This window comes from Balaenoptera physalus (genome assembly GCF_965194825.1).
Source record: "Balaenoptera physalus genome assembly, chromosome: 15".
NCBI lineage: Eukaryota > Metazoa > Chordata > Mammalia > Artiodactyla > Balaenopteridae > Balaenoptera > Balaenoptera physalus.
In genome coordinates, this window is record NC_138894.1 from 74,946,425 (window position 1) to 74,972,446 (window position 26,022).

The following is a 26,022-nucleotide window of genomic DNA, read 5'->3' on the forward strand; positions in this document are numbered from 1 at the left end:
TCCCCTAAAAACATTTGACCAGCACCTGAGGGCCTAGAAGCCAGTCCGGAATCTGAGCCAGCCTCACCCTGCGCCCCTCCACGTTCCCAGGGCGATGGGGCCTCCGTCTCCAGCCTACTGCTCATTTTCTCTCTGGCACTCCACTTGCTTGCGGTCCGCCAGCCTCCCTTTTGTTTACTTCTGGGGCTTCTAACATGGCCTTTTCCACCTGGTAGGTCTAGCATATTGATTAAGATCATGGGCTTCAGAGTCAGGTAGACATAAAATCTGTCTCTATGACCTTGGGTCCCAGTTTCCTTCTCAGTAAATTGGAGATAATAACTACTTCATAGAGTTGCTGTAGGTCTAAATAAAATAATGCACAGAAAGCCTTTAATACAGTCCCTAGACGATGATAAGCACTCAGTGAATGGTGAGGGTGGTAGTTATTCTCATCGTGATTGATATCTGCATCAGCACCCAGTGGCTATCTTGTCTCTTCATCGAGCAGCCGTTCCTTCCGCCATGGCTTCCATGGATGGAATGGAGGCAAGATGACCTCCCATCTGTCTTCAAGAAGTCGAATCTACCCGACTCCCTTCTGTGGAGGTGCCTCATGGGACCACTCCCCCTAATCAGCATTCCTGTCTCTACTCCTCCAGTCTGAATGATCTCTACGCCCTCTTGCTCTCCATCCCAAGCCGGCTTCTCCACTGTGTCATCTGCATAGTCCCTCCAGTGGTCTCAGTTGTAGATGTAATTTGTTTGTGATTAGTATTAATTCTCCAAGGTGCAACTGGAATTGTTCATTGCTTACTGAACAAACAAGAGGAGAAAATGACATAGTATATGGGGAGCTGTGGTGCAGAATGGTTAAATGTCATCGCTTTTCAGGGAGATTAATGGTAAATGTGCACCGAGGTCGTTTATAACATTAAAAATAAAATTATTGCTTTGTCTTTTCAACGAAGCAATGAAGATAAATGTCGCATAGAGAAACCTTGGAAAAAGGACCATGCAACAAAATCAAGGGGTATTGAGGCTACAAAGAGAAAATTTTTAATTTTTTAGGAGAGCTCAACCGCAGAAATGTAACACACACTGCTTTCCTACTGATGGCCTGCAGGAATCCTTGTGGTTCTTCATAAGTTTACATGGAGACCGACCCTGAGGAACTGGGATTTAGAAACCAGCTCTGTCATGTCAGCTGGCAGCCATGCTTTCACCCTAGCACCATCCTTGATGTCCCCTCTCCCTCAGCCTCACCTCCAGGCCATCAGCCTGTCCTGTCAGGGTCACCTCCAACACGAAGCTCACATGACTCACTTCTTACCAGCTCCACCACCAGCAGGCTCAGGCAAGTTGCCTTCATCACCTGCTTGGTCGCTTACAATGGTCTATGAACTGGTTTTCCCACTTCTATTGCCGTCTCTAATCCATTCTCCCTAAATCGCTCAGAATGACCTCTTTAAAAATCAATGACATTGTTTTCAGTCTCTTGCCTAAACCCCTTCAGCAAAATTCACACCCCTCCTCACAGCCTGCAAGATCCCGCCCAACTGGGCCTCTGCCTTCCTCCCCAGTGACTCTTCATGACCCAACCCGTTGTGACTTTTTGAGCCACACTGGCCTTTGCTCTGTTCCTAGATCATTAGCATCATTTCCCACCTCCGGCAATGCACTTCCTACTCCTCCACAGCCTTTTCACACGGCTGACCTCTTATTCTTCAGTATCTGCTCAAATATCTCCTCCCCAGAGAGGGCTCCCATGGCCCACCTATCAAACTAGGTCACCCATGTCACCCTCTGTTCACTACTCTAACCCCAGGCTCTTAGTAGAAGCTCTGAACATAGTCGTTCAATAATTGAAAGCTTGAATGGGATTTGGCTGAGGGGGGATGTGTGTGTGGAATCGCTACAGTATAACCTAAAGGAATTAGCAGTTTCTAGAATGTAAGGAAATTCTACCTCACCCTGTTCTTCTACTTAAACTTGGTGATCTATTTTGTACTTCTTCAACATACATTCATTAGCGCTTGCCATGTGCCAGGCACTCTCCAGGAGATAAAATAAGTACGACGGACCCCCTGCCTCAGAGAATTTAGAATTTAGTGGGAGAAGCTAGCAATGCAGACATAATTGCCCAATGGGGGAGTTGAGTTCACAGTTACAGGTGTATAGCAATTGCCAGCGCACCCCAGTGGGAGGCACATGTCTTCCTTCAAGAGAGAAGAACAAGCAACTGGGGAAAGTTACATCTGAGTTAGGAGGAGTTGCTCAGATGGAGAAGATGATTCTAGCCCACCCAATCGACTTACACAAAGGCTGAAGCCGTGGCTGCATGTTCAAAAAACTGCAAGTCATAGTCTTTAGCTGAAGATGCAAAGGAACACAGTGATCTGGGAAAGTGGGCTGTTCCGGGTGTGCTAAGCCTCAATTTGGACTGAATCCCGTGGAAACCAGCAAAGGTTTGGATTCGGACCCAAAAGGAGCTGGGCTCAGAAAGCTAACTCTGGTGGTAGGGGTGACTCCAGAGACAAATAATCTTGAAAATTCATCATTGCAATTACTCTTCATAGCTATTATTTATGTTGCAAATTACTATTGGGTTTGTTTCTGCCACTGCTTTGCTGAAAAGGTCTGGCCCTGTAGATCGTCACCTCTACTGTGCGATGTGAGGGATCCCCAAAGGTGCTCTCTGTCCCCCAAATTTGGCCTGTCCAACCCCTTCATTGACCACTTCCCACCCAACCTCCATGGCCAATTCTCCCAAACTCCTTGGGACACTCTCTAAAATTAGCTCATAAGAACCCCACATACTGTTTTATGTACCCAATGTCATTTGATCCTCACAAAAATCCTGTAAATTAGATAGCCTTTCCAACTTACAGAAGAGAGAAGCCTGTGAGCTGTGCCAGGGTTCATACCACTAGCTAGCAGAAGAGAAGACTGGAAGCTAGTATTAGTTTCTCTGCACCTTAGGGGTCTCTTCAACAGAAACTAACAAAGTGGTGCCTTGGGCCTGCTGGAGTCATAACAGAAATGGAATCTAGGCATGAAAGGAACTCTGAGAACTCTGGACCAAGGAAGGAATTGTCACGGTGAGAGAGAGGGTGGTGCTGGAAGGCCTGGGATTCTTCCAAGGGGAGAAGGAACTGAAGATCCGTTAATTTCCCTACCACTAGAGGTCCTCAGATTTTGGTGCACCCAGTTTTCACCGAGGGAGCTTGTGGAACATGCTGGATCCAGAGTCCCCCCGAGATGTTCTGACTCTGTAGGTCTGCAGTGGGGCCCCGGAAGCAGCCTGATTTCCAAGCTCCACGTGACTGATGCAGAGGGTCTACAGACGCACCATCAAGGCAGTAGCCTAAGCCTGTGGTCAGTGTGAGTGGTTGGCTGCGGAGAGTCTATAAACAAGGCAACTGAGGCCCAGAGGAGTGACCTGCTCATGGCCCCAGAGGCCTCGTGGCAAAAGGCGAGGCCTCGAACCAGCTCTCCAGACTTCCAGCACAGCACTTCCTCACCCAGCCCGCTGGGCCCTCTGTAGCCGGGCCCTCTCCTCACCAATTTATATTTTGAGTAGGAACCCAAGATGCCAGTTCTTTAATGAGGTTGTCCACACTACAATTTATGAGGCCAAAGCCCTCAGCAGGACTGGTCTCTGCCAGGCTTAATTTACACAGTTCTCAGACCTTCCAACATCCCCATTAACGTCAGCGCAGAGGCGGCGGCTGTTAGCCTGTGAGCACTGTGGCTACGTCCTCATCATGTCACCATCCATTTTCATGTCTCTGGGCTTGTTCACCCTTGAGCACCTGATTCTCCTCGTCCCGCGAAACACTAAGTTTCCACTGGGAGCCTGGCCCAGCCTTCTGACCTCCCCATGCTGTGGAAGTCAGCCTCCTCCCACACGTCATCTCCCCTTCTCTTTAAGAGCAAGACCCCCTTCTCACTGATGCAGCACTCAATTTTCCCCCTTTAATGAGTGTCATCAGTTAGGCAAGAGCAAGCAGGTGGGAGATGGCCTGAAAGCTGATACAAATGTGCCTTTTTTAATGCCACATAAATCACCATAATTAAAAATTAATTAAGTGCCCTAAAATTTGACATTTGTTTAAAAAAAGAAATTTGAGTTAGGAGAGTTGTGTAGATTTTGTAGTATCAAATCTCCAAGACATGATTGAAGGAGGGGAGTATGTGTGGGTTTCTGTTTTGAATGCGCAATTAGGGAGAAGGAATCACTCCTAGCAAGTGAACCCAATGAGTCACCCATGGTGTCAAATAGCGGTTCATGTAACCTGACCCGGGCCACACGTGTCTCAGGTGCAAAGCTGAACTGATTTCTACTGCACCCAGAGGAGATAAATGGGCAAGCAAGTGGCATGCTGTTTCAGGAGAGATGTTCCAGGATGCAAATGACAGATGACTGAGACAGGAAAAGCCAACATGAGGAAACCAGGGGAAGCTTGGTGGGTGAGTGACTTGGCAGCAGGCTCCAAGGAAGTCATTAAATGGTCAGCATTAATAAAGACGACACAAACTATATCAGGTCAACCCTATAAACAGAGAGCCACCAACAACCATTGCTCAGAACCCCAGAATCAGGATGTTGAAGATGGAAGGGGTCTTGGAGGTTGGGTTCGAGGCCACCCCCTCATTGTACCAGGGGGCAGTGGAGACCCCAAGAGGTAAAAGACCCACCTAAGACACATAGGTGCTCAGGGGCAAATCCGCCAGCCCTCCAAGGAAGTGGTTCTCAACCCTATGCTCATGAAAATCATCCCTGGAGCTTTTAAAACCACCAGTGCCAAGGGCCCGTCCTCCAAAGATACTGGTTTCATTGGTCCAGGTGGGCCCTGAACATCAACAGTATTTCTAACTTCCCAAGTGACTCGCTGGGCCATCAGGGTGCTGCTCCAGAAGGCGATCTAATCCCAGTGATGGGAGAAGAACCCCACCCGGGATCATCTGACCAGGTTCTGGGCCTTCCCTGTGGTTTACTAGCTGTGAGACCTCAGGCAAAGCGCCTAAAGTAATTGATTGCATTTTGTAGTGCCTTACTATTTAGAAAGCATTTCTCTCTCCATTATTTAATCTCTTGAATCTTCAGTCTTCTGATTAATCAAATGGGAATAATAATAACTATTCTACCAGTTTTTTATGAAGTTCAAAGAGAGAAGGATTAGGAAAGCACATTGTAAGCTCTTACAATGCCATACAAAGGTAAGGAATGGTGACAGTTTACTACCCCCAGTGACTTATATTGTTATTCTGGGAAGAACTACCTTTTCAAAGGTAATAAATTTCCATACAGAAGACCCTTGCTAACAAAAGATCCCCAGACACCAGTTCTCCCCAGAGTGGCTTGATCTTAGCTCTCCCTAATCTTTCTGTGATTAGGGCATTTGGTGTTTCAGTGGTTTCCAGGAATCACAGGCACTCGTGGCTGGAAGGCATCAGGATGTGCCAGCAGAAAGTGGGTACTGGATCTTCTTGTCTAAGCTCCGCCCCTTCCTTGCTGCATTGGAGCAGGCTGTGACCATCCAGGGCCTCAGGTTACCCTATTCCACAAGCCAGAACAATCATTTCACAACCACAGAAAGGATGCTGTTTCAGAAATTCAGGCCCTTGATTAAAACCATTCACCAAGGGTACCTTCCTCCTTGGAATTTATGGGCCCCATAAAAAAGAACTGGAGAAGACAGAGCAGTTGTTTTTTGTTGTGCTTCATTAGTTTTGAGTTTGGGCTGGTAGAAGAGATCAGAGTACTAGGCATCCATCTAATTGAATCTCTCACAAGCATAAAGTTCCCTGTGGTATGGAGGAGGCTGGGAGAAGAGATGGGGAGGAGCTGGTAGAAGCAGGGCCTAAGGGGCTGGCTTCTCTGGGCTGTGGCTGTGCAACAGAGAGGTCCTGGGGATAAACACTGGGGCACCCAGAGAGTGGAAGCGGCACGCCCCTGCCACGACTGGACCCCTTCTTTGTCCAGGTTTGGGAGTAAAGGGCAGGGATACTGATTCCCTGCCCTTTCATACCCATTATCACCACTCCTGAGGACACTCATCACCTGGGGAGGGGGGACCCCATAGACAGACACGGTACAAAGGATAGAGAACAAGATGTGAAAATGTGGGTTTCCACCAATCTCTCCAACAATCCATGTAACCACTCTGAGCCTTTGTATTCTCATCTATAAAATGGGCATGATGATAGCTTCAACGGATAATACATAGTGAAATTCAAGTCCCAAATATTGGGGTGGGGAGACCTCTATACAAGGTACTGGTATAGATTCATGAAGATAAGACTTGATCCCTCCCTTCAAGTCACTTAGAGTTTGGTGAGGAAGACAGGCATCCAAACAGCTGGTTATAATATAACAGCAGAACGTCTGCCAAGTTAAATGCAAGAAGAAGTAATGTGCTATGGTAGCCCAGGGGAAAGGACAGTCCGTGGATGGGGAAAGAATGGGAGAATCCATGAAAATGTCACAGATGAGGGGGTGAGATCTGTATCCCCATTGCTGAAAAAGGAGGAGTTGGTGGAAGACGTTCCCTGATGCGAGGGCAACCTTAGCAATGAGAGGGCAAACCAAAGACTACGAAAGGCGACCCACACATTACCTACCAACCCCACGTGGAACAAATTCCCTAAGGCGCGAAAGAAGAAGAAGAAATCACCAAGGAAAATATGGATAGGTTTGGATTACGTACAACTTTTAAACTCCTAGATATCATTATAAACAGAATGAAAATACACGTAAAATACTGGGGGAAAATGTGAAGCATGTAATAAATAGTTTCACATCCTTATTAATAATCTCGTACAATTCAACAGGAAAACATGAATACCCTAACAGATAAATTGGCAAAAGGAAGTGGGCAATTCCCTAAAAATCAGAGTAAAATAAAGCTAATAACACGTGGAAAAAAATATTCACCCTCGCAATCAAAGAAATACAAATAAAACAGCAGGGAGATACTTTTAGTTAAAAATAATGATAATATTCAGGGTTGGCCAGGATGTAGTAAGAGGAACATGCGTGTATGAACACAGCTGGTGAGAGTGTAAATTGGATTAACTTCTAGAAAGCGATTTGGCAATAGGTATCAAGGGCCTTTAAAATGTTTATACCCTTTGATTCAGTAATTCCACTTCTGGGAATCTATCCTATGAAAATAATCTGAAAAGCGGGAGAAAGTTTATGCTCAAAGATACTCTTCAAAGTGTTATTATAAACAATCTAACAATCCAGTCATTGACTGATGTTGAAATAAATTATGGTACATATCACGTAGTATTATAGCCATTAAAAAGTATCCTTATGAGGACTTTTTAAGCCCTTGGAAAAGCTTGTGATATAATCTTAATTAATTTAAGCAACATACATATATGACACAACTATACACACTTTTAAAACATAGGCCAAAAAAAACGAAAGAGAAATCTACCGAGATGTAAAAAATGACGGCCTCTGGATAGTGGGATTCTGGGCATTGTTTTGTTGGTTTCTACCCTGGTTTTGAACTTTAGATAATATGCATGTATTTTTCAAGTGAAGGAAAGTAAAAGAAACTGTAAAAGTAAAAGCTCTTTGGGGAATGACAAATAATTGGTATATGAAACGTGCATGTGTTCGTGAAAACACACGATGAGAAACAAGGCCTAATCATAAGGTGTGAATAAAACAGGACACAGCTTACATTTGTTTCCAAGTTGAGGAAGTCTTTACAGGCATTTTATTTGGCTCATGTTTTCTTCGGTTGGGCTGGAAATGAGGGCCATAAGGTCCTAACTGTATTTCATGACCATGTATAAGGCATAAGAAAAAATACTTTGGAAAATAGAAATCACCAAGCAAAAGTGAAGGAGAATTTTTCTTATTATCCTAAATACCTTGACCTCTTCCTCACTTTACTCCAAACTCTTGCTGCTATCACCAGGTCTACTTCGTACTTTGACTTTCTTGTCACCCTCTTGTCAGAACCCTGTGATTATATTGTGCCCGCCTGGATAATCAGGATAATCTCCCACCTAATGATCCTTAACTTGATAACACCAGTAAAGTCTCTTTCACCACATAAAGTAACATATTCACAGGTTTGGGGGATTAGGATATGGGTATTGGGGGCGGGGCACAGCATTATTCAGCCAGCCACAGAAGCATAACCTAATGTGCAGGGTTTTTGTGAACCCTCCCAGGGGCCAGGCACTGGCTAGGGCTGGGAACACAAAGAGACTCAAGCAACTCAGTGGAGAAGATGGGAGCATACACGTGTGTTCTAGTGCCAGGTTGCAACGAACCAATGCCAGATGGGTCTAGAGTATAGCGTTCATGGGGAGAGACAGAGAGAGGTGAGACAGGAAAGGAAATTTGGGCCCACATCACAAAGGACCTTTAAGAACAGGTTAAAGGGTTTGGATATGATTCCCTGAAGGAAGAAGGGCCTGTGTTTCACATGCCCAGGAGCTACTGAGAATGCCCAGCCAGGCTGGAGCCTGGCCTGACAATGCCAGGTAACCATCCGCCATCAGCTGACAAATTGAGCCTTATCTGGACTGGCCTGTGAAAGAGGACCCAGGGCCACCTCCAACACCCCCTTTCCATGAGATGGAGAGGCCAGCTTTGCAGTCTGACAAGCTGTGTCTAAATCCCACTTATCAGCTGTGTGACCTTAGGCAAGTCGCTTAACCACTCTGACTCCATTTCCCCACTTAGGAAATGGACACTATTAAGACTTGCCTGGCTTCTTTACAGAGCCAGATGGGCTGAGGTATACAGAGGGATTCTAGAAGTAAAGAGGCTGGACTTGATGTTAGTTTCAGCGCTGTTGGGAACCAGAAAATCATGGAATTTTACAGATCATCTAACCTGGAGAGTCCCACATCACAATCAGCTGTAAGGTTTTATTAAAATAAAATTTAATAAAGAAGAGTCTAATTTCACAGCCAGGGTTAAAGAAGCCCACCCCTCATGTGAGGCCCAGAGAAGCTGTGGGGCTTGGCCAAGTGAGGGTCCTGGTTCATCCTCTCCACCACCCAGCTGAGCATTGAGGTAGGTAGTATGGGGGTGGGGAGATTGTTGAGGCACCAGCTACCATCGGGATAGAGCTAGGAAATAGGACAGAGAGCAAGGCAGCCAGACCTGGGGTGTGGGGATAGGAGGTCAACCCGGGTGGGCCCTGCCTGCTCATCTCCACAGGGGCTGGAGGCTCCCCCATCCCATACCAACCGAGGCTGGGTGTCAGGAGGCACAGTCAGAAACACCAGCCAGGCCCTTGCTAGGCGGTCCCCAGGCAAGGGACCCATTCAGTAGGCAGGCTGGGCCAGGCCAGCTGAAGCTTGGCTCTCTGAGGTCACAGGTTAATAAATTATCATTACTCATCATTCTTGATACAAAAGCAAATATCTGCTAATATGTTCGCTATAAACTGCCCCCTCTCCCTTCCTCCACTGGATAATATGACTTATCTAAGAATTTCAGAACTGGACAAGACCTTGGAAATAGCATCAAAACCCCTCCTTTCGTAGATGGGGAGACAGGGGGCCAGAAAGAGAAGGAAGAGGGTCAGCATCACACAGACATTCATGGAGGGGCCGATCCAGGGCCCAGAGCCCTGCTCTTACGATGGCGTTCTTTTCATTTCAAAACAGAAAGTGCTGTGTGTTTTAGTCACTCCAGTGGTGGAATCTGGGCTCAAGAGCATGGGGACGATATACTGGACCAGATACGCCTGTTGGTACCCCAAATATGACCTTGAGGGGAAAGCTGCCTGTGTGCAGATGAGACTCCACCTGTGGCTGCCCACCTGGCACACTAAAGCCGTGGGCTGGAGGATCCCAAAGTGTTGGGGAACACGGCTCAAACCTCGGGCCACTCCACTACTCACATCGCAGCCAGGGGGCTGGGGGGTTAGGGCTTTGACTTCCTCTTAGCCTCCTGGTGCTGACCCTGGTTTCGGCCAGATTAAAAAGGGGTTGTCTCAGACCTTGAGATGTGAACGGCATGGGAGGGATGCTCTCCCCGCAGCCTTCCCACGGGGCCACCCAAGCTGACCAGTGTCGTGTGTCTCTGTGTGCTCTCCAGGAACATCCCCGGGCTCCAAGATGGCCTTGCAGAGTTCCTTCACTTGCTGGAACGGGACAGTCCTCCAGCTCGGGCAGGCCTGCGACTTCCACCGGGACTGTGCCCAGGGAGAAGACGAGGGCCAGCTGTGCAGTGAGTAGATGAGGCTGCCCCACCCCACCCCACCCATGCCCACATGCCCTCCTTCCCCCACCATCCGAGGCTTGAATGACCTCCCTTACGACCAGTGCCACTTGTGTCCTTTTGGTGGCAACTTTCAAAAGCTACACAGTCTTCAAAAGACAGGGCTAAGACCCATGGTCTAGAAGCAGCATATAATTAAGAACCAAGCAAGATCTTATAAGTTATGCTCTCAACATCCTCATGCATAGAGAAAAGGTGCAGACTAAAGCCCAGCTCTAACGCGACATGAGAAGCCCTCTACGCCTGGACCTCCGTCACGTTTTAAGCCTTTCTTTCATCACCCACCTGCCTCCCTCCTCCTCCCAACTTTCCAGTACCCCAGCTCCAGCCATATCAAACCACCTCTCAGCTCCCTCACACCTCCCTGGCTTTGTTTGTGTCCTATCCCTTCCCCAGAATGCCCTTTCCCATCTGAAGTCACATCTGCTCCTTCAACACTCACCTCAAGAGTCAATCCTTCTGGGAAGCCTCTTCTGACCATTTCCCACAAGTACAGTTGGTTCTTCTTCCTCTGGAACCCGCCCCCCCGAATCCATGCACCGTAACATTCATTACTTTTTAACAGCTTTTTAAAGATATAATTTCATACCATACAATTCACTTGTTTAACGTGTACGATTTAGTGTAGTCACAACTGTGCAACCATCACCACAATCTAATTTTCGAACATTTTTATCACTGCAAAAAGAAACCCCTCGCAATCTCTCCTCATTTACCTCCAATCCCTCCCCCCCCGACCCCCTCACCCACTGCCTAGCCCTAAGTAACCACTAATCTACTTACTGTTTCTACAGATGGGCATTTCATATAAATGGAATCATGTAATATGTGGTCTTTTGTGATTAACTTCTTTCACTTAGCATAATGTTTTTGAGGCCCATCCGTGCTGTAGCATATATCAGTACTTCATTCCTTTTTATTGCCAAAGAATATTTCATTGTATGGCTGTACCACATTTTGTTTATCCATTCATCAGTGGATGGGCATTTGGGTTGTTTCCACTTTTTGGCTCTTATGAAAAACGCTGCTGTGAACATTCATGTACGAGTGTTTGTATAGACAGATGTTTTCATTTCTCTTGGAAATGAAATTTCCTACCTAGGAGTAGAATTGCTGGGTCAGATGGTAACTCTATATTTAACATTTTGAGGAACTTCCAAGCTGTTTTCCAGAATGGCTATACCATCTGACAGTCCCACCAGTATTCTGTAAGGATTCCCATTTCTCCATATCCTCATCAAAACTTACTATTTATCTGCTTTTTTATGTTAGCTATCCTAGTGGGTGTGCATCCGTCACATTTCATGGAGGTGGCTTCCATGTCTCTCTCCCTCACTGTGGACAGAGGGGGCCTGGTACTCTTCCCCATACCAAGATCTCAAAGGATTTCTGGCACAACATAGGTGCTCATTGACTCTTTGTTGATTAAAATGAATAAATGGGTTGGGAAACCTGGGTTCCCTGGAGGAAACAGGTTGCCGAGGTCGCACTGGTAGTCAGGGCCAGAGTTAGACTCCCAGCCCAGCGCTCCCTCCACTTGAACAGTGTTTTCAGCTGCTCCCTGGCAAGGAGTAAACACTCTGGAAGTTTTTTCCAGGGCAACCACGGACACTTCTAGAACACATATATAATGAGCTAAAAAGTGAGCTAGATCCTGGAGCAGGGACAAGTAACACGGCATCTGTCCTCGTAGTGCTGTAAATCCAACACAGGGGCAGGGAGTGAAACAAAGGTGTTGTGGTTGGGAAAGGATGCAGCAGCCTGGGGTGCTGTGGAGCTCGGACACCCAACAAATGCCCCTCCCCTCAGATACACCGGCCCCAAGATGCTGTGACCTGCCAAGTAGCTTTTAAGAAGGTAACAGTGGCCCCCAGGTCATTTGGAGGACAGATCTTCCCTTAGGGGAAGAAAGGTTTTATTTATTCCCTTTTAAATGAAGCTATAAAGAAATGCATTTTTCAATTTGAAAATCGTCCTTTTTATACAAAACTTTCCAATGAAGTTTTCCAATAATCGTGGAATAGTGGTTGTTCAGATAAAACTCGGTAAAGAGTTGCAGGTAAGCCCTTTGCTCGTTCCGCACTGTTCTGCTCCTGGCTTCCTCTCAGAGCTCTCACTACACACATGGACCAAGAGGAAGCTAGGCCTGCCCATGTTGCCCTGGACCGGGACCTGTCTGTGTGTCTCTCTAGTTATTTGTCTCTATAGTATTTCCAGCAGTGCCTCTGAGCTGTGTGACTTTGCTTTGGCCTTTTTAAAGTTTTTGATACCCACTTCCCAGCTGAGACACGGGTCAGGAAGTCCATGTCCTGATTTACAACTGGGAAAATGAAAGCGCAGAGAAGGTAATTGATTTGTTCAGGGTCACACAGCATGTCAGGAACAGAGCCATGATTAGAGCTTGGAGCCTGCAGGATCCAGCCCATTATTGTGGACTTAGGGTACTTTCCCACCATTTCGGGGATTGCCATTAATGCCTTTTCAGAGCCAACTCCAAGCTTGAGGGCAGCCTGGTTCCAGTAAGGAAGGCAGGCGCCTGGAGCCCAGAAGGCTTTTCAGCCACAGTTGAAAAGCTGTTCTGACCAGCTGTCAGAATGACCACTCCACCCTGAAGAACACCCCCATGGAGCTCTTTGCTACAGAAGTCGGTTGATAGAAGGGAAGTTCAATTAGAAGGAGGATTATTCCAATCTTTTTGCCACTCTGATCTTGGCAGTACTCTTAGTAAATATCCTTTTCCTTTTTTGGGTACCCCACTCTCTCTGGCATTTTTGCTGTTTTCCCTACCACACTGGCTGATGTTGATTCTGGAAACCATCCCCATGAAAATAATAACAACAATAATAATAGTAACAGCTAACATTATTGAGTATTTTCTATATGCCAGGAGCTGCACCAAATACTCTTCATGCGTTAACTTATTTCACCCTCACAGCAATCCTATGTGATGCTATTATGCCCATCTTACAGATGAGGAACCAGAATACTCTGTGATCAGACTGTTAGCCAGTGGCTGAGCAGTGATTCAGACCCAGTCTGATTCCAAAGCCCATGCTCTTAATCACTGCAAGCCAGATTCACTTGTTTCGTGAGTTTCCAGCAGTTTCTAGCACAGCCTTCGCTACATATCTACCCAGGACGAAGGGACCAGGAAAAGGCAGGGAACGTCCAGGGCTCTTCTGGGGGATACTCAGATCATTCGTCTCCACCCTCTAGGCCTCACTTTCCTCATTTCTAATATGAATTGGAACATGATGCCTGCTGACGTGCTGATGCCCATGATGCATTAAGGACAATGCTCTTGACCTCACTTGGTCCTTCCCAGGTGGTCTGGAACCTGTTAGAACATTTTCTCTGAGCAGTGGTCACTTTAAGCCTGTTGGGGATGTCCAGGTCTTCTAAGGAACCCCCATGAGGGTCAGTAATCTTGAGCGAGAGTTTTCAACCAAAAACTGCCATGGCTGGAATTTGGAGGGGAAAAGTAGGTTGTATCCTGTCAACTCCCAGCCTCAGCTCCCCACATTTTCCCTAGAAGGAATTACACACACACACTAGAGCTTCATTCAGATTATCAGACTCAACCTTGTGGGACATGTCTGGCTGGGATAAGTAGGGGACCTGAAATGGAGGTGGTACTGCCCTTGTCCTTCTCCATCCAATCCGTTCACACCCCGTCCTCCAAGCCCACACACCATACACCGTACACCTTCTCTTTCTAATTAAACATTGCCGCTCCATGTTTACATCCCAGGATGCTGTAACCCACTGAAGGGTGTCTTCAGGGTTCCCTGTGTGTCCTGAGCAATGGCCTCGATGACATGCAGTGCCCCAGAAAAGGGTCAGGTGGCCCCGCTTCATCCCTTGGATGGGTCATTGACTCACTCGCTATTGCAGGCAGCTCAGTCCCCCTCCACGTACTCAATAATCTCATCGGTTTGGTGGGGATACTCTTCCTATCAGGCAAAAACAGGGGTTTTTTTAAGTTTATTTCTTTATTGTAAAATAAAACATGTTGGTTGTAAAACATTTGGAAAATCAAAAAAGTACACAGGAGAAAATAATTATTGCCCATAATCCTCCCTCTCAGACATTCAGAGATAACCATAATATTTTGATGTATTTCTTCTAGCACTTTTCCCATGACTCTATATTTTCAAGGAAATGTATAACACATATTCATCAAAAATGTTAACAGAGTTGTCACACAGGCAGGAAAGGAAGTAGTGTCATTTGGCCTGGAGTTTATACTTGGCAGCTCCTGGCAGCTGCTGCTAAGGTCACATCTCTATGACTCTATCAATTTGTGTCTCTTAGAGTGGAATCAGGTGTCATAAGTGCCAAATGTTGTGGGATTGATTGACCCACACACAGCCGATTTGGCCATCCAGCCAACAAAATAACTGGCTGCAGCCCAAGAAGAGGGTGGGTTAGAGCAGCTTCTCAGACATTAAGGTGCAAAGGAGTCACCTGGAGAGCATTAAAAATGCAGATTCTGATTCAGTAGGTCGGGAAGTAGGGACCTGAGATTCTGCATGTCTAACAGTTTCACAGGTGATGCAAATGTGACTGGTCCCTGGACCACGTTTTGAGTGGCAGAGGGTTAGGGGACTGAACCCACTCCCATTTCATTCAGCAAATAAGTATTTAGGTCCTACAATGTGCCAAGCACTGAGTAGGTGATCAAAGGGGAAGACACCTTAGACGCGACACTGAGCGCCAACACTGCTCAGCAGTGGACTTCACAGCAATTTCCCCAACCTGGCCTGATCTGCCAAGGGCTTGGTGCTGGTACCCACCCCACCATCATCCGCAGGACTGGTCTTGCTGAGCACATGCCCTGATGTGCTTGCAGGGTTGGAAATCCTCTCAGCACCCCTGCCCACCCTTCAGGGTTTTAATTGGCACATAAATTGCCCGTTGACCTAACTATTTTTGCCTACCTCATCTCCTTGTATTCAGTCAGCCAAAAAGAAAGGGTCTTTCAGTCCCAGCTCACCCTGGACCCTATGTCAAGGTGGGACAAGGACGGGCCTCCAGAAGGTGGAGAGTGCCAGTGACTTTCCTCATTCCTGTCCGAGCGGGAGGCACAGGCATTTCCAGAGAGGCAGCTGAGGGACCTGTCTCTGCCCCCTTGGGCAGTGTGGGCAGTTTCAGCCTCTCCCCTGCTGAGAAGTTTCCCTGTCCCGGGTGTGAATGATCATTAATAATGCCGCCGCCGCTCTATGTTTGCTCAACTCTGCAGAATGTTTCCACGCTCTCTCTCTTACTTTGTCCTCAAAACAGCCCTGTGAAATATACAATAATCTTACCTCACTGTATAGATGAGGGAGCTGAGGCTCTGAGGAAGGAAGTGACCTACCTGAGGTTACGGAGCGGAAAGCGGTGAGGCCAGGACCAGAGCCCAGGTGTCTGGTGCTGATGAGGTACCAACACCCATAAGTCAGGCTAAGTTCTCTGCCTCTACCTCCTAAAAGGGTAAGGAGGGAATGATACGCTGTGCAGGACCCAGCTCAGCCCTGCCTCTTCCTTCTACCAGGGGCCCATTGCCTGCTGGAATCTTCCACCACGGTCTTCAGTTTAAAGCACATGTGTGAAGGACGCTTTGTGGAAGGTCACTTCCAGCTACCAGTTAGTTTTTGCTAAGAAGTGAATGTGAGATCCCTTGAGGGGGGCATAAAAAATAAAATAGAAAGATCTCCTTAGCTTTTGGATTTTTAATCAGGGGAACATGCGGCACTTGCGGGGGGGATGATTTCTTCAGGGGGGTATAAATGGGAAGAGATGCTCAAAGTCAGTGACAGACTGTTTTAATTTATAATTCTGCCTCTGTTTGAAATGCACAGAGAATCAGGGAGAAATGAGTAATAATTCACTAAGGTGCTGTCACAGCCAGGAAGCGGTAGGGCCGTCTTTGTCAGCCTGCAGCTGCCAAGAAGGCTGAGACAGAGGAAGGACACTGAGAGCGGTGGGTCTGGCTCGAGAGCTGCTGTGTGGAGACAGGCCTGGCCGGGGCTGTTGGGTACTATCAGGGTAGCCTGGAATGGCCCACTAGCTCCTCGGTGCTGAGAGCCTTCCCTGCAGCCATTCTCCGAGTAAACTGGAGCAAGGGAGCTCTCTCTACCCCTCTCCTCCTGTCCTCCTCCTTCTGTGGGCAGTGGGGAAATATATGGTCTATAGAACTGACTGTGGCCTCTTTAATGGGACCCGAGGTCAGGCTGATGTAGAGAAAAGCGTAACAGGGCCCTTTATGCTGAGCCAACAGATGATATAAAGAGGCCCCAGGGACTGGGATTGCTTAGTCAGGATAGGCTAGGTTATGCGGCAGTAATAAACCATCCCCAGATTTCAGTGGCTTAACATAACATTTACGGTACCTGTCCACTAAGGGTTGGGGTGGGAGGGGCCTCTACCCCATGGGATCTCTCCTGGTGGCAGAAGCGCCACCATCATGCAGCAGTGCCCCCAGGAATGAGGACTCTCCTTGGCTGCTTTAGCAGAAGAGAGAGTCTGAAAATTACACCAGGGCTTTTCACAGCCTCAATCCACAGGAGATGCACAACACTTCCACTCACATGTCATTGGCCAGAGCTAGCCATGTGGCTTCACTTAACTGCAAGGGGGTTGGGAAATAAAGGGGAGCAAATAGATGGTTTTGAGCAATATGTGTCTCTGCACACAGGGGTGATCTGAGGGACCCAAACCAACCAACCCCCAGCCAACACTACCACTGCCACCACCACATTCTTATCATTGTGCCATTAGAAATGTATTTCAATGAGTTACACACTGGCTTTTCTAAGATCATGTTCATGGTGGATCTGTATAAAGAGCACAGAATTTAAAAGCAGAAGAGCTGGGTTCAAATCCCAGCTGGGTTACCTGTTGGCTGTGTGACCTTGGTCAGGTTGCTTAACATCTCTGAGCCTCTGCTTTTTCATATATAAAACTGGGTTAACAATACCCCATATTATTATTTTCTGAAGATCAGAAAAGTATAAACCAGCACATGTACAAGTTAGGGATTGGGCTTCTCTTCACTATGAGCATGATTAGACATTGAGGGTCTGGCTGGGGAGCTATCATCAATGAGGATGGTCATGCCTGGCTAACTTTACTTCCTGTTGACATATTTTGCCTTTAGCAGTCCTGGAAATGACTGTACCCCTGTGCTCTCCCTGAAGGTAAACTCCCTGCTGGTTTTTACTGCAACTTCAAGGATGGATTCTGTGGCTGGACCCAAAGCTCACTGTCACCCCACACGCCCCAGTGGCAAGTCAGGACCTTAAAGGATGCCCGGTTCCAGGACCACCAAGGTACCACCCTCTCTTCCTTTCCCCTGGTGCCCACCTGGCCAGACAATAGACTTGGGGCACCACCCCAGAGACACTGGACCTCCCCTGAGGACCTGCCCTGGGGTACACCTACACAATTCCCTCTTCACACTCTCTTGAGCATTAGAATGATTAAATCAAGCCAAGGCTAATGTCACCTTTTGATCCTTAAAATGAGAACTTTGATCAAGGATTAGCTTAAAGATAAGAATAAAAGCAACAATAATAATAATCCATTCATTTAACAAGTGTTTGTTGAAACCTACTATGCCTCAGGCACAGAACTCCTTGAGAGATAAGGAAAACTGTAGCCCTCTTTATGACTGGGGAGGCTGAGGCTCAGGGAGGCCCTTGTGTCATTTGCCCCAGAACTGTGCCCTGGGAACCTTGCCCCATATCTAGACCATTGCCTGCGGCCCACCTTCCTCAATCATACCCCGCCCCCACCCGCATCCAGCTGAAGCTGGCAACTCCCACCCTCCCCTCATTAGAATCCATCCTCTCACGGCCCCTGCTTGACTGCCAGAGGGGCAGAGGGCCTCCACACACCCAAGAGATGCCACCCACACTGGGCTGGGCTGACTCCACGCCTGGAGGAGCTGGCCTCGGGATCAGAGGAACTTGACCTGGCCTTGGGATCAGAGGAGGTCTGTGAGGCCAGCATATCTCCAAGAGCTGGGCTACTGGAGAGGCCAGACCATCCAGCCATGGGCCTATCCTTGGTCTGTACACAACGGCTATAGGCCTGAGCAGGCCCTGGGGCCCACTTCTCTGCAGGATGGCAGGCAAGGGGGTCTCTCTCGCTTCCCCTCCTCTCCCTTCCCCTCCCCTGTATTTACCTGCTCTTTGTGGAGCCAGAGTCCCTTGTACCAAAATTTCTCTCTTTCCAAGCAAAGATCATACATCCTACAGATTCCTTTAAGAATTAATAATAATGATAAATGTGAGGGAAGACAATGTTCAGATCAACCACTGAGGATCTCAGAGCCCGTGCAATTCTGTCCTCGGTCCCCGGAGCTGGCTGCATCTAGTGAGTTGGCTTTGGGCCCCGTTATAAAGGAGGCTGAGTTATTGCACCACGGGGGAGTGCTGCAGGGCCCTCCCCAGAGGTGGAGGCCAAGAGCTCCTGCTTCTCCTCCTGGCCTCCTCACCGCTCTGCCTCCTCCTCAGCGCCCTGTCTGTAGGAGCAGAGAAGACAAACAGCTCAAAGCTAGATGTGATCTTCACATCTCTGCTCTGATAGTCGCTGACAGCACCCGTAACAAAGAAATGTCCAGCCCTGTTGAATACCTCTAGTGACAGGGCTCTCACTTCCTCCGAAAGTAGCCCTTTCCATTGTTTAGCAGGTCAGAATCAAACACCGCTTTTCTTCATCGAGCCCCACCCCTCTGTAAATTCTACTCATTGGCCCTGATTTCTGTCTCCTGGAACCCCACAGAACTGAACTATGCCCTCTCCCACAGAGGCAGCCCTTCAGATATTTGAAGACAACCATCATGACCTACCGACCACGAAAGGCCTTTTCTCTCCTGGGTCCCATAACCCCAGCCACTTAATTTTTCCTCAAGGATGGGCAGGGTGCTTTCTAAGATTTCTGGCCTGGCCTAGTTACTCTGCTCTGGACCCACCTGAATTTGTTACTTGGTAGTAACTCTATAAAGACTTTGCTAAGAGAGAAAAATAGAAATGAAGGACTGAAGTCCTACTTGGGGTTCTCTGAGGCCCCTAAAATGTCATGGGCTCACTCTGGCCCCATCTCCATAGCACCTACCATCTACAAAATACTCCTGGAGGTTTGCAGATGCTTCTTCCCACCACCACGTGGGGCTGGGGCTCATGTTCTGCCAGGTTTTCAGGCAGGTCAGTGCTTAGAAAACAATAAATGAGTCTTCCTGGTCAGGGCATGGGGCACAGGATGACCTGGGCTCTGGAGAGGGGAGAAGACAGTGAAGGTTTAGAGACCATTGGAGGGCAAAGCGCTGGCATGACTGGAAACGGGGGGCAGGGGTGGGCCTGGGGGAGTCCAGCATACTTCAGGCTGCTCCCGGGCTAGGGGCTAAAGCTGGTGACCTTGGGAGATCAAGGATGCAGTAACCCAGACGTACGGTGCTGGGACATTGCAGGCCATTTGGAACGAAGATCTTTGCATGAGCCAAGTTTTGTAGACAGCGATCAGCAGGCTGTCTTATCCATTAGAGGCGGCAGGAAACCTGTATCCTTAGAGATGTCCTGAGGCTAGAGAAGCATGGGGCAGGGCCTGTTAACCCTGCACCCCGAGGCCCTCCAGCGCGCGAGGATGGTGCGTCTTTGACTCTTTTCCTCTCTGCCCAGGCCACGCCCTGTTGCTCAGCACCACTGATGCCCCCACCTCTGAAAGTGCTACGGTGACCAGCGCTACGTTTCCCGCACCGATGAAGAACTCTCCGTGTGAGGCAAGTCTGTGTTCCTCTAGTTCTCTGCCTTCTCCTCCCCACCTCTGGGCACTTCCAGATGAACCCACACAGATGAGCAAAGTAGCCTGATGGTCGGGCTGCTTGTTCTCTTGCAGGAGGACAAGAGGGCCATTTGAGCCAACTTCTAGGCAGACAGTACCCACCAACGTGGTAAAGTCCCATCTGCAGAGAATCTTACCTTAAACACCATACTCAGCTTCACTGAACTATTTGCAGTAGGACCTTGATTTAAACAAAACCAAAAACTATTTCCAAGGCATAGCAGGGGAGGGTAACAGCAACTTTCTACAGAATCCTTTTTTAAATTGTCGATCTCTTATAATACATTTTAAATATTATAGAACATGAAAACTTTGACTTACATAAATTTCTCTAAGGCATCAATGGCATTCAGTGAGGTACCTCCAGAGCCACTTAACCAAACGGTTCGTGTAGCTGTTACCTCTTTAATGTGAAGACTGAAGGTGCCATTAACACAAGGTCACATTCTCTAGGGACCAGGAGATGTGCTTAGACCCCAACAGGGCCCAGTGATTAAGCTCGTGGACTCTGGAATCAACTACCTGAGTCCAAGTCAGGTTCCATCACTGACTGGCTGTACAATTTGTTTGATCAGCTAATAACCTCTCAGGGCCTCAGATTCCCCACCTGGAAAGTAGAGAGAATAAGAGTGCCTACCCCAAGGAGGTGAGGCTTAAATAGGTTAATATATGTAAAGGGCTTATCACAAGGTCTCGTACAACATAGGTACTACAATAGTTAACCAACAGTCTCTGGTACCCTGTATAATTATGCAAAGGAGAAAGGGGGAAGAGGAAGAGGACTTTAGCCAAAAACCTGCCTCCATGCTCTTGTAGAGCCGGGCCATGCCTGTGCTTCTTTGCACTCCCACCAAGCACTGCGTCAACCCCTTGCACACAGTAGAAAGCCAGCACAGAGTTTAGATTTGGTCTGTCCTCTCTTTCTGGAAACTCACAGGAGAAACTCCTTTCTGACTTCATTTCAGGAATAGCTCTGTGCCCTTGGAGCAATTTGTTCCCTTTGAAATAGTGGGCATTGTGAAACTGACCAGGTTCGCTTCCCCTCTGTGGGGCTGCTAGCAATCCCAGGCAAGTGGGGCTTTGACCAGCAGAGATGCAGGAAAGAGCCTTCCCCTGCTTAGGGTACAGGCAAATTCAAGCCCTCCAGGCTTTTTGTGAAATAAAAACCCACAAACATTAAAAAAAAAAGGAGAATGGAAAAGATGTATCAATGATTTTTTTTTTAATCAGAAGAATGGTCAGATTAAATCTGAGGCTTTACCCGGTAAGCAAATAGGGGTTCATGATGTGTAGTTTGTAGCAGCCTTACTCCTGGTTCAATTTTTTTTTTTTTTTTTTTGGCCGTGTCGGGTCTTCGTTTCTGTGCGAGAGCTTTCTCTAGTTGCGGCAAGCGGGGGCTACTCTTCATCGCGGTGCGCGGGCCTCTCACTATCGTGGCCTCTCTTGGTGCGGAGCACAGGCTCCAGACGCGCAGGCTCAGTAGTTGTGGCTCATGGGCCCAGTCGCTCCGCGGCATGTGGGATCTTCCCAGACCAGGACTCGAACCCGTGTCCCCTGCATTGGCAGGCGGATTCTCAACCACTGCGCCACCAGGGAAGCCCCTGGTTCAATTTTATAACTCTACATTTGCCCCATCTTCCTTACCCTCTCCTAGTTTATGTTATCTGACTAGGTTTTGTGTATCTCTGTGAAGCACCTTAAATCCTTTCTTGAAGAAGTCAGGGCACAAATAAATAGATTCATTATGTTAAATTGTATTTGAGAAACCACGCTCTCCGGTGCAGATGATGGAATTACCCAGTCATCATTGATATTTCTCGGGTGCCTCAGAGCAGCACCTAGAAAGGGAGGCTTCTTAAGAGGAAATCTAAATGAGGAGAGTTGGTTGGCCCATCTGAGAGGTGAGGGGGATCCTTAAAAGCATTTCATCTTTAAATTTATTCTTCACTGGATTTAATATGAGGCTGATTTCAGAAAAAGAAATGTCAAGGTAAAACTGATATTTTTCTAATACTTCATCATTTCTCTAATAACCTTTGGGTTGATCAATAGCTTAAACAGGTGTTTTGTTTTACCGGCCTGTTCTATTATTCCTCCAGTCACATTTGCTCTGGGCTGTTTCTGCTATTTCCTGCCCTTTTACAGAACTTGGCTCAGCTCAGGGAGTTGAAGGGAAGGCAATGAGTCCATTCCGCAATCAGCTCACAGTTATTTCGCATTCAGGTTTCAGACTATTCATCTCAGGCTGATGGGTCTTTGAATTCCCAACGTTGGGGGAAATGTTTTCATCAGAAAAATAAATGACCAAAATAGAAATATGCATTTCCAGGTTCGTAAGCCCTGCCATCTATTTCACTCAAATCCTAAATGCAGAAGGCAGGAAGTTGATTTCCATCTCTCCGGCTGGCTGAATGTCAGCAACGGGGAAACGGATGTTACATTGCTGTGTGAGACTGTGTGAGGTTAAGCCCCCAGCCCTAAAGAGGCCTCCAATGGCTGTGGGGCCCCAGTGCAGGAAGGTGGACACTGGCTAGAGCCAGGGGTGAAGGCCTCTGATGAGGGGCGGGCCCACGGGAACAGGCGGCTGGCTGAGCTGAGCTCCAGGCTGACACCCACCACTGCGCATCTTCTCTAAACCCTAACAGTCCTGCTCCATGGCCTCCAGGGAGTTGAAGTAATTGCAGAATAGCTCAGAATACTCCAAGAAACCCCACAATCATCAGTGGATACCATAGGGGAATTGGTGTCGCCTTTGATGCCTTTCCTTGAAAATCTAGCTGTAAGCGAACTAGTAGGCCTAGGTTTCTCCAGCTGCAGTCACTTGGAAAACATGACAAATGCAGATTCTTGGGACCCACCCCAGACTTCCTGAATGACATAACTGACAGGGGCCCGGGGATCTGCATTTTCAAACCCCACACTTGGTGATTTGGATGCACATTGAAGCTTAAGAGTGACTGGCCATCGGCGTCCTTGCCAGTTGTGACCGAAATTCATTCTGAGCCCACGCTGAGAGTTACCCTCCATTACCTGGGACTCCAAAGAGTGTGGTGTAATTTGCCTTTTAGAAAGACGAGTCAGAGAAGGGGGCAGAAATGACGGGGCGGGGGACAGACATGGTGGAGACAGAAGGGGCTGGGAGAGCGCCTTTCAGAGCCCGCGTGGAGCCGGGTCAGGTGCCCACCGACGACGGAGACAGAGCCAGGGTGTGTCTTTGTGCCAACCAGCTTCCAGAGCACTCGGAAGCCTTCCAGCTCCGGCCTCCTCCCTCCAGACCCCCGCAGCACCGCAGCCAGCCGCCTCTCTTGGTGCACACGCCGCATCCACCACGGCCTGCACGCTTTCACTAGGGGCTTGAATATTTAAAGACTTCCGCCCAGCCCTGCCCCGCCCACCTACCACCAGCTATTCCCTGCGGGAAAGTGAGGCGCCACTTACGATACATTCCGATTTCGTTTTATTTTTATATTGCTGAGCTCCAGTTCAAATAATTAAAGTTGCCACTGGGGAGGGGAGCCTCGCGGTGGCTTTCCTGCGCTCGCTTGCTGTCAGAACTGCTCGCCTCCGCTGTGGCTGGGAGACACACTGGGATGTGTCTAGCGTTGCAGCTGCTGGTAATAAAAAGGACGGCAGAGTGGCAGGGGCCGTCTCCGCCCCTCCCCTGCCTTTCGCACATCCTAGAAGCCTGAGTGTCTCAGCAAGCCCAGTGGGGCTTGAAGTTCTGTTTTATTTGAATAGCCTGCCTGTGACTAGAATATCTTAAACCATGTTCTCAGGACAGAGCAAGGCTGGGGGGGTGGGAAATGGGCTTCCCTCAATCTCCTCCCCCCTCCAAAACATGGAAGTAGTTTTTCATCTACGAGCTGCAGGAATGAAAGGGACACAGGAAGTGGCACTTGAGCCACTTAATTTGTGGTGACAACCTAGGGCAGGCCAGTTCCCGGCTACTGGTTTTCTGATCTTGCCAAAGCTGCCACCACCTCTGACCTCTCCCTGCACACATGTGCGAACACGCAGACACACACACGCTAGGGCTGGAACATAGCCGGTCCTTTCTACTCCTGGCATGAGCCCTGTAGCGATAAAAGCTTTCATTAGCGGCTAGGAGCTGCTGAGATGGGAGCAGAGGCGACCAGAGGGGCTCCTCCATGTCGGCATAGGCTCTCTGGCCTGCAGGGAAGGAGACCTCTGCTCCGTGTCATTAAAACCAGCAAATGTGGCCAGAGGAACGTGGGAGAGGAGCCTGGCATCTGGAATTGCCTTCTGCTACCTGTTAAGTTCTGCTCAAAGCCCCGCTGAGAAGGAGCCCGCTACGCAGGCAGGGCCCCCAAGGCTGGAGGCTAGGGAGTTTTTCAGCGAATTGCACTCTGGTTGATTGTGTAAGGCTTTCCAGGCTGCTCGTGACTATGCCTGGACACAGGGCCCATCCTTTCCCAGGGATTTGGCTGGTGGGGCATTCTCCAGCATCCCAGTGTAACCCACAGTGAGTGTCATGGCTGTGTTGATGGGGCTTAGTCAAGCTGGCCTCACTCCCTCCCCATGGGCAGACAAACAGGACTTCCAGATAGGAAGAAGAGAGGAACTTCGTGACTCCTGTGTTTTAACAGTTTATTAAATTCAATAGCAAAATCCCCCTTGGAAAGGCAAAAAAAGGAGAATAAGAGTAATAATAATTCCTCTAGGATGGCTTGAGGTAGAAAAAAATACAAAAGCTGAATGGCTCTTCCTTTGTCAGCCCCACCAAACCCTCGACAAGCAGGAGCTAAAGACGCTAAGAATATTCTATGCAGCTCACTTTCTGGAGTAGATCCTAGGTGTCAGGGGCTGCCTCGCCCGTGATCTGGGTCAGGGTTCATGCAGGGCTGCCCAGGGGATGGAGCATTCCATCTGTTCAGGACAGGAAAGAAATGTACCCAGAGATGCACAGCCAGTACATACAAAATCAACATCAAACTCAGGCCTTATGACTTCAAGCCTCGTGCTCTTTCTGTCACATTGCCCTGCCCCCGGCAATGGTGGTACCTTCTCGGTTTCTGGGGAGTTGATGTGGGCCTCAGAAGCATCCCTGAGGACTGGCATGGCTCTCACCTAACCCAGAGCCCTCACCCTACCTCACCATAGGTTCCTCATCTCCAGAGGCAGGAAGGAAATTCATACCATTTTGTAGCAGACTAGTTACCCACTTTGCCTCTCCTCAAGCTGGGACTAGTTGCTGGGTCTAATTCCTGAGCAACCAAGGGGACACTGCCACTCACCTGTGGGACTCAAATGTTATTTGTGCCTTGTATGTGCCTTGTTCTCAGCCCCACGTGCTCTCACTTATTTTAGCAAATCAGGAAGGAGAAGCTACCCCAAGAGACCTCATGAGCTTGATCCTGAATAAGGCTGTCATTTCCTGGATTCATTCCACATTCTGCCTAGAATATGGGCCCACCTGGGGAGAAGGAAACTTCACCCTTCCCTTCTCCCTACTTACCATCCTCCCCTGTGCTTCAGCTGAGTGCTGACTGGTGGAAGAACAAGCAGTTTCTCCCAGAGTCCACCTAGGACGGCCTCTGCCTTGTGTGGCCAAGCAATGCTGCACAAACACTTTGTGGTGGCTGCAGAAACCCTCTTTGTAAATAGTTAGGGCTCAATGCCAAGCTAGGGGGGATTCTGGGGCAACACCATCCCTAGCTCCCCTCCCACGAGCCTGAGCACCTTTGCACGGTGTTTGAGGTCTGGATATCCAACTCCCATCTCATCTAATGCTGTGACATCCACCGCAGTGACAGAATGCTCACCAACTCACTGGCAAGTCCCGCTCATCTTCGGACAGCTCCAGGCTTCAGTGTTTGCTTAAATCAAGAGCAAATCCAGCTAGACTTGCCAGGGCTTGTTTTTGCACCCTCTACTCTCTGCACCCCTCCTCTTCCTGCTTCGAGGAACCTTGAAGAAGCAGGGATAGA

General features: G+C 48.4%; 1 protein-coding gene across 2 annotated transcripts in view; it reads left to right on the forward strand.

Moving 5' to 3' along the window:
* Nucleotides 1–23,373, forward strand: part of LOC309643433 (homeobox protein Mohawk-like) — a 192,285-nt gene extending 168,912 nt beyond the window's left edge. The window contains exons 3-5 of one of the 2 annotated variants that reach the window (XR_014253754.1): nucleotides 10,067–10,198; nucleotides 17,431–17,562; nucleotides 19,912–23,373. The gene's annotated coding sequence lies outside the window, so the exon portion shown is untranslated. Of the gene's footprint in view, nucleotides 1–10,066; nucleotides 10,199–17,430 lie in introns of both variants that reach the window. The other variant, XR_014253753.1, reaches the window with a different exon arrangement.
* Nucleotides 23,374–26,022: the final 2,649 nt, after the last annotated feature.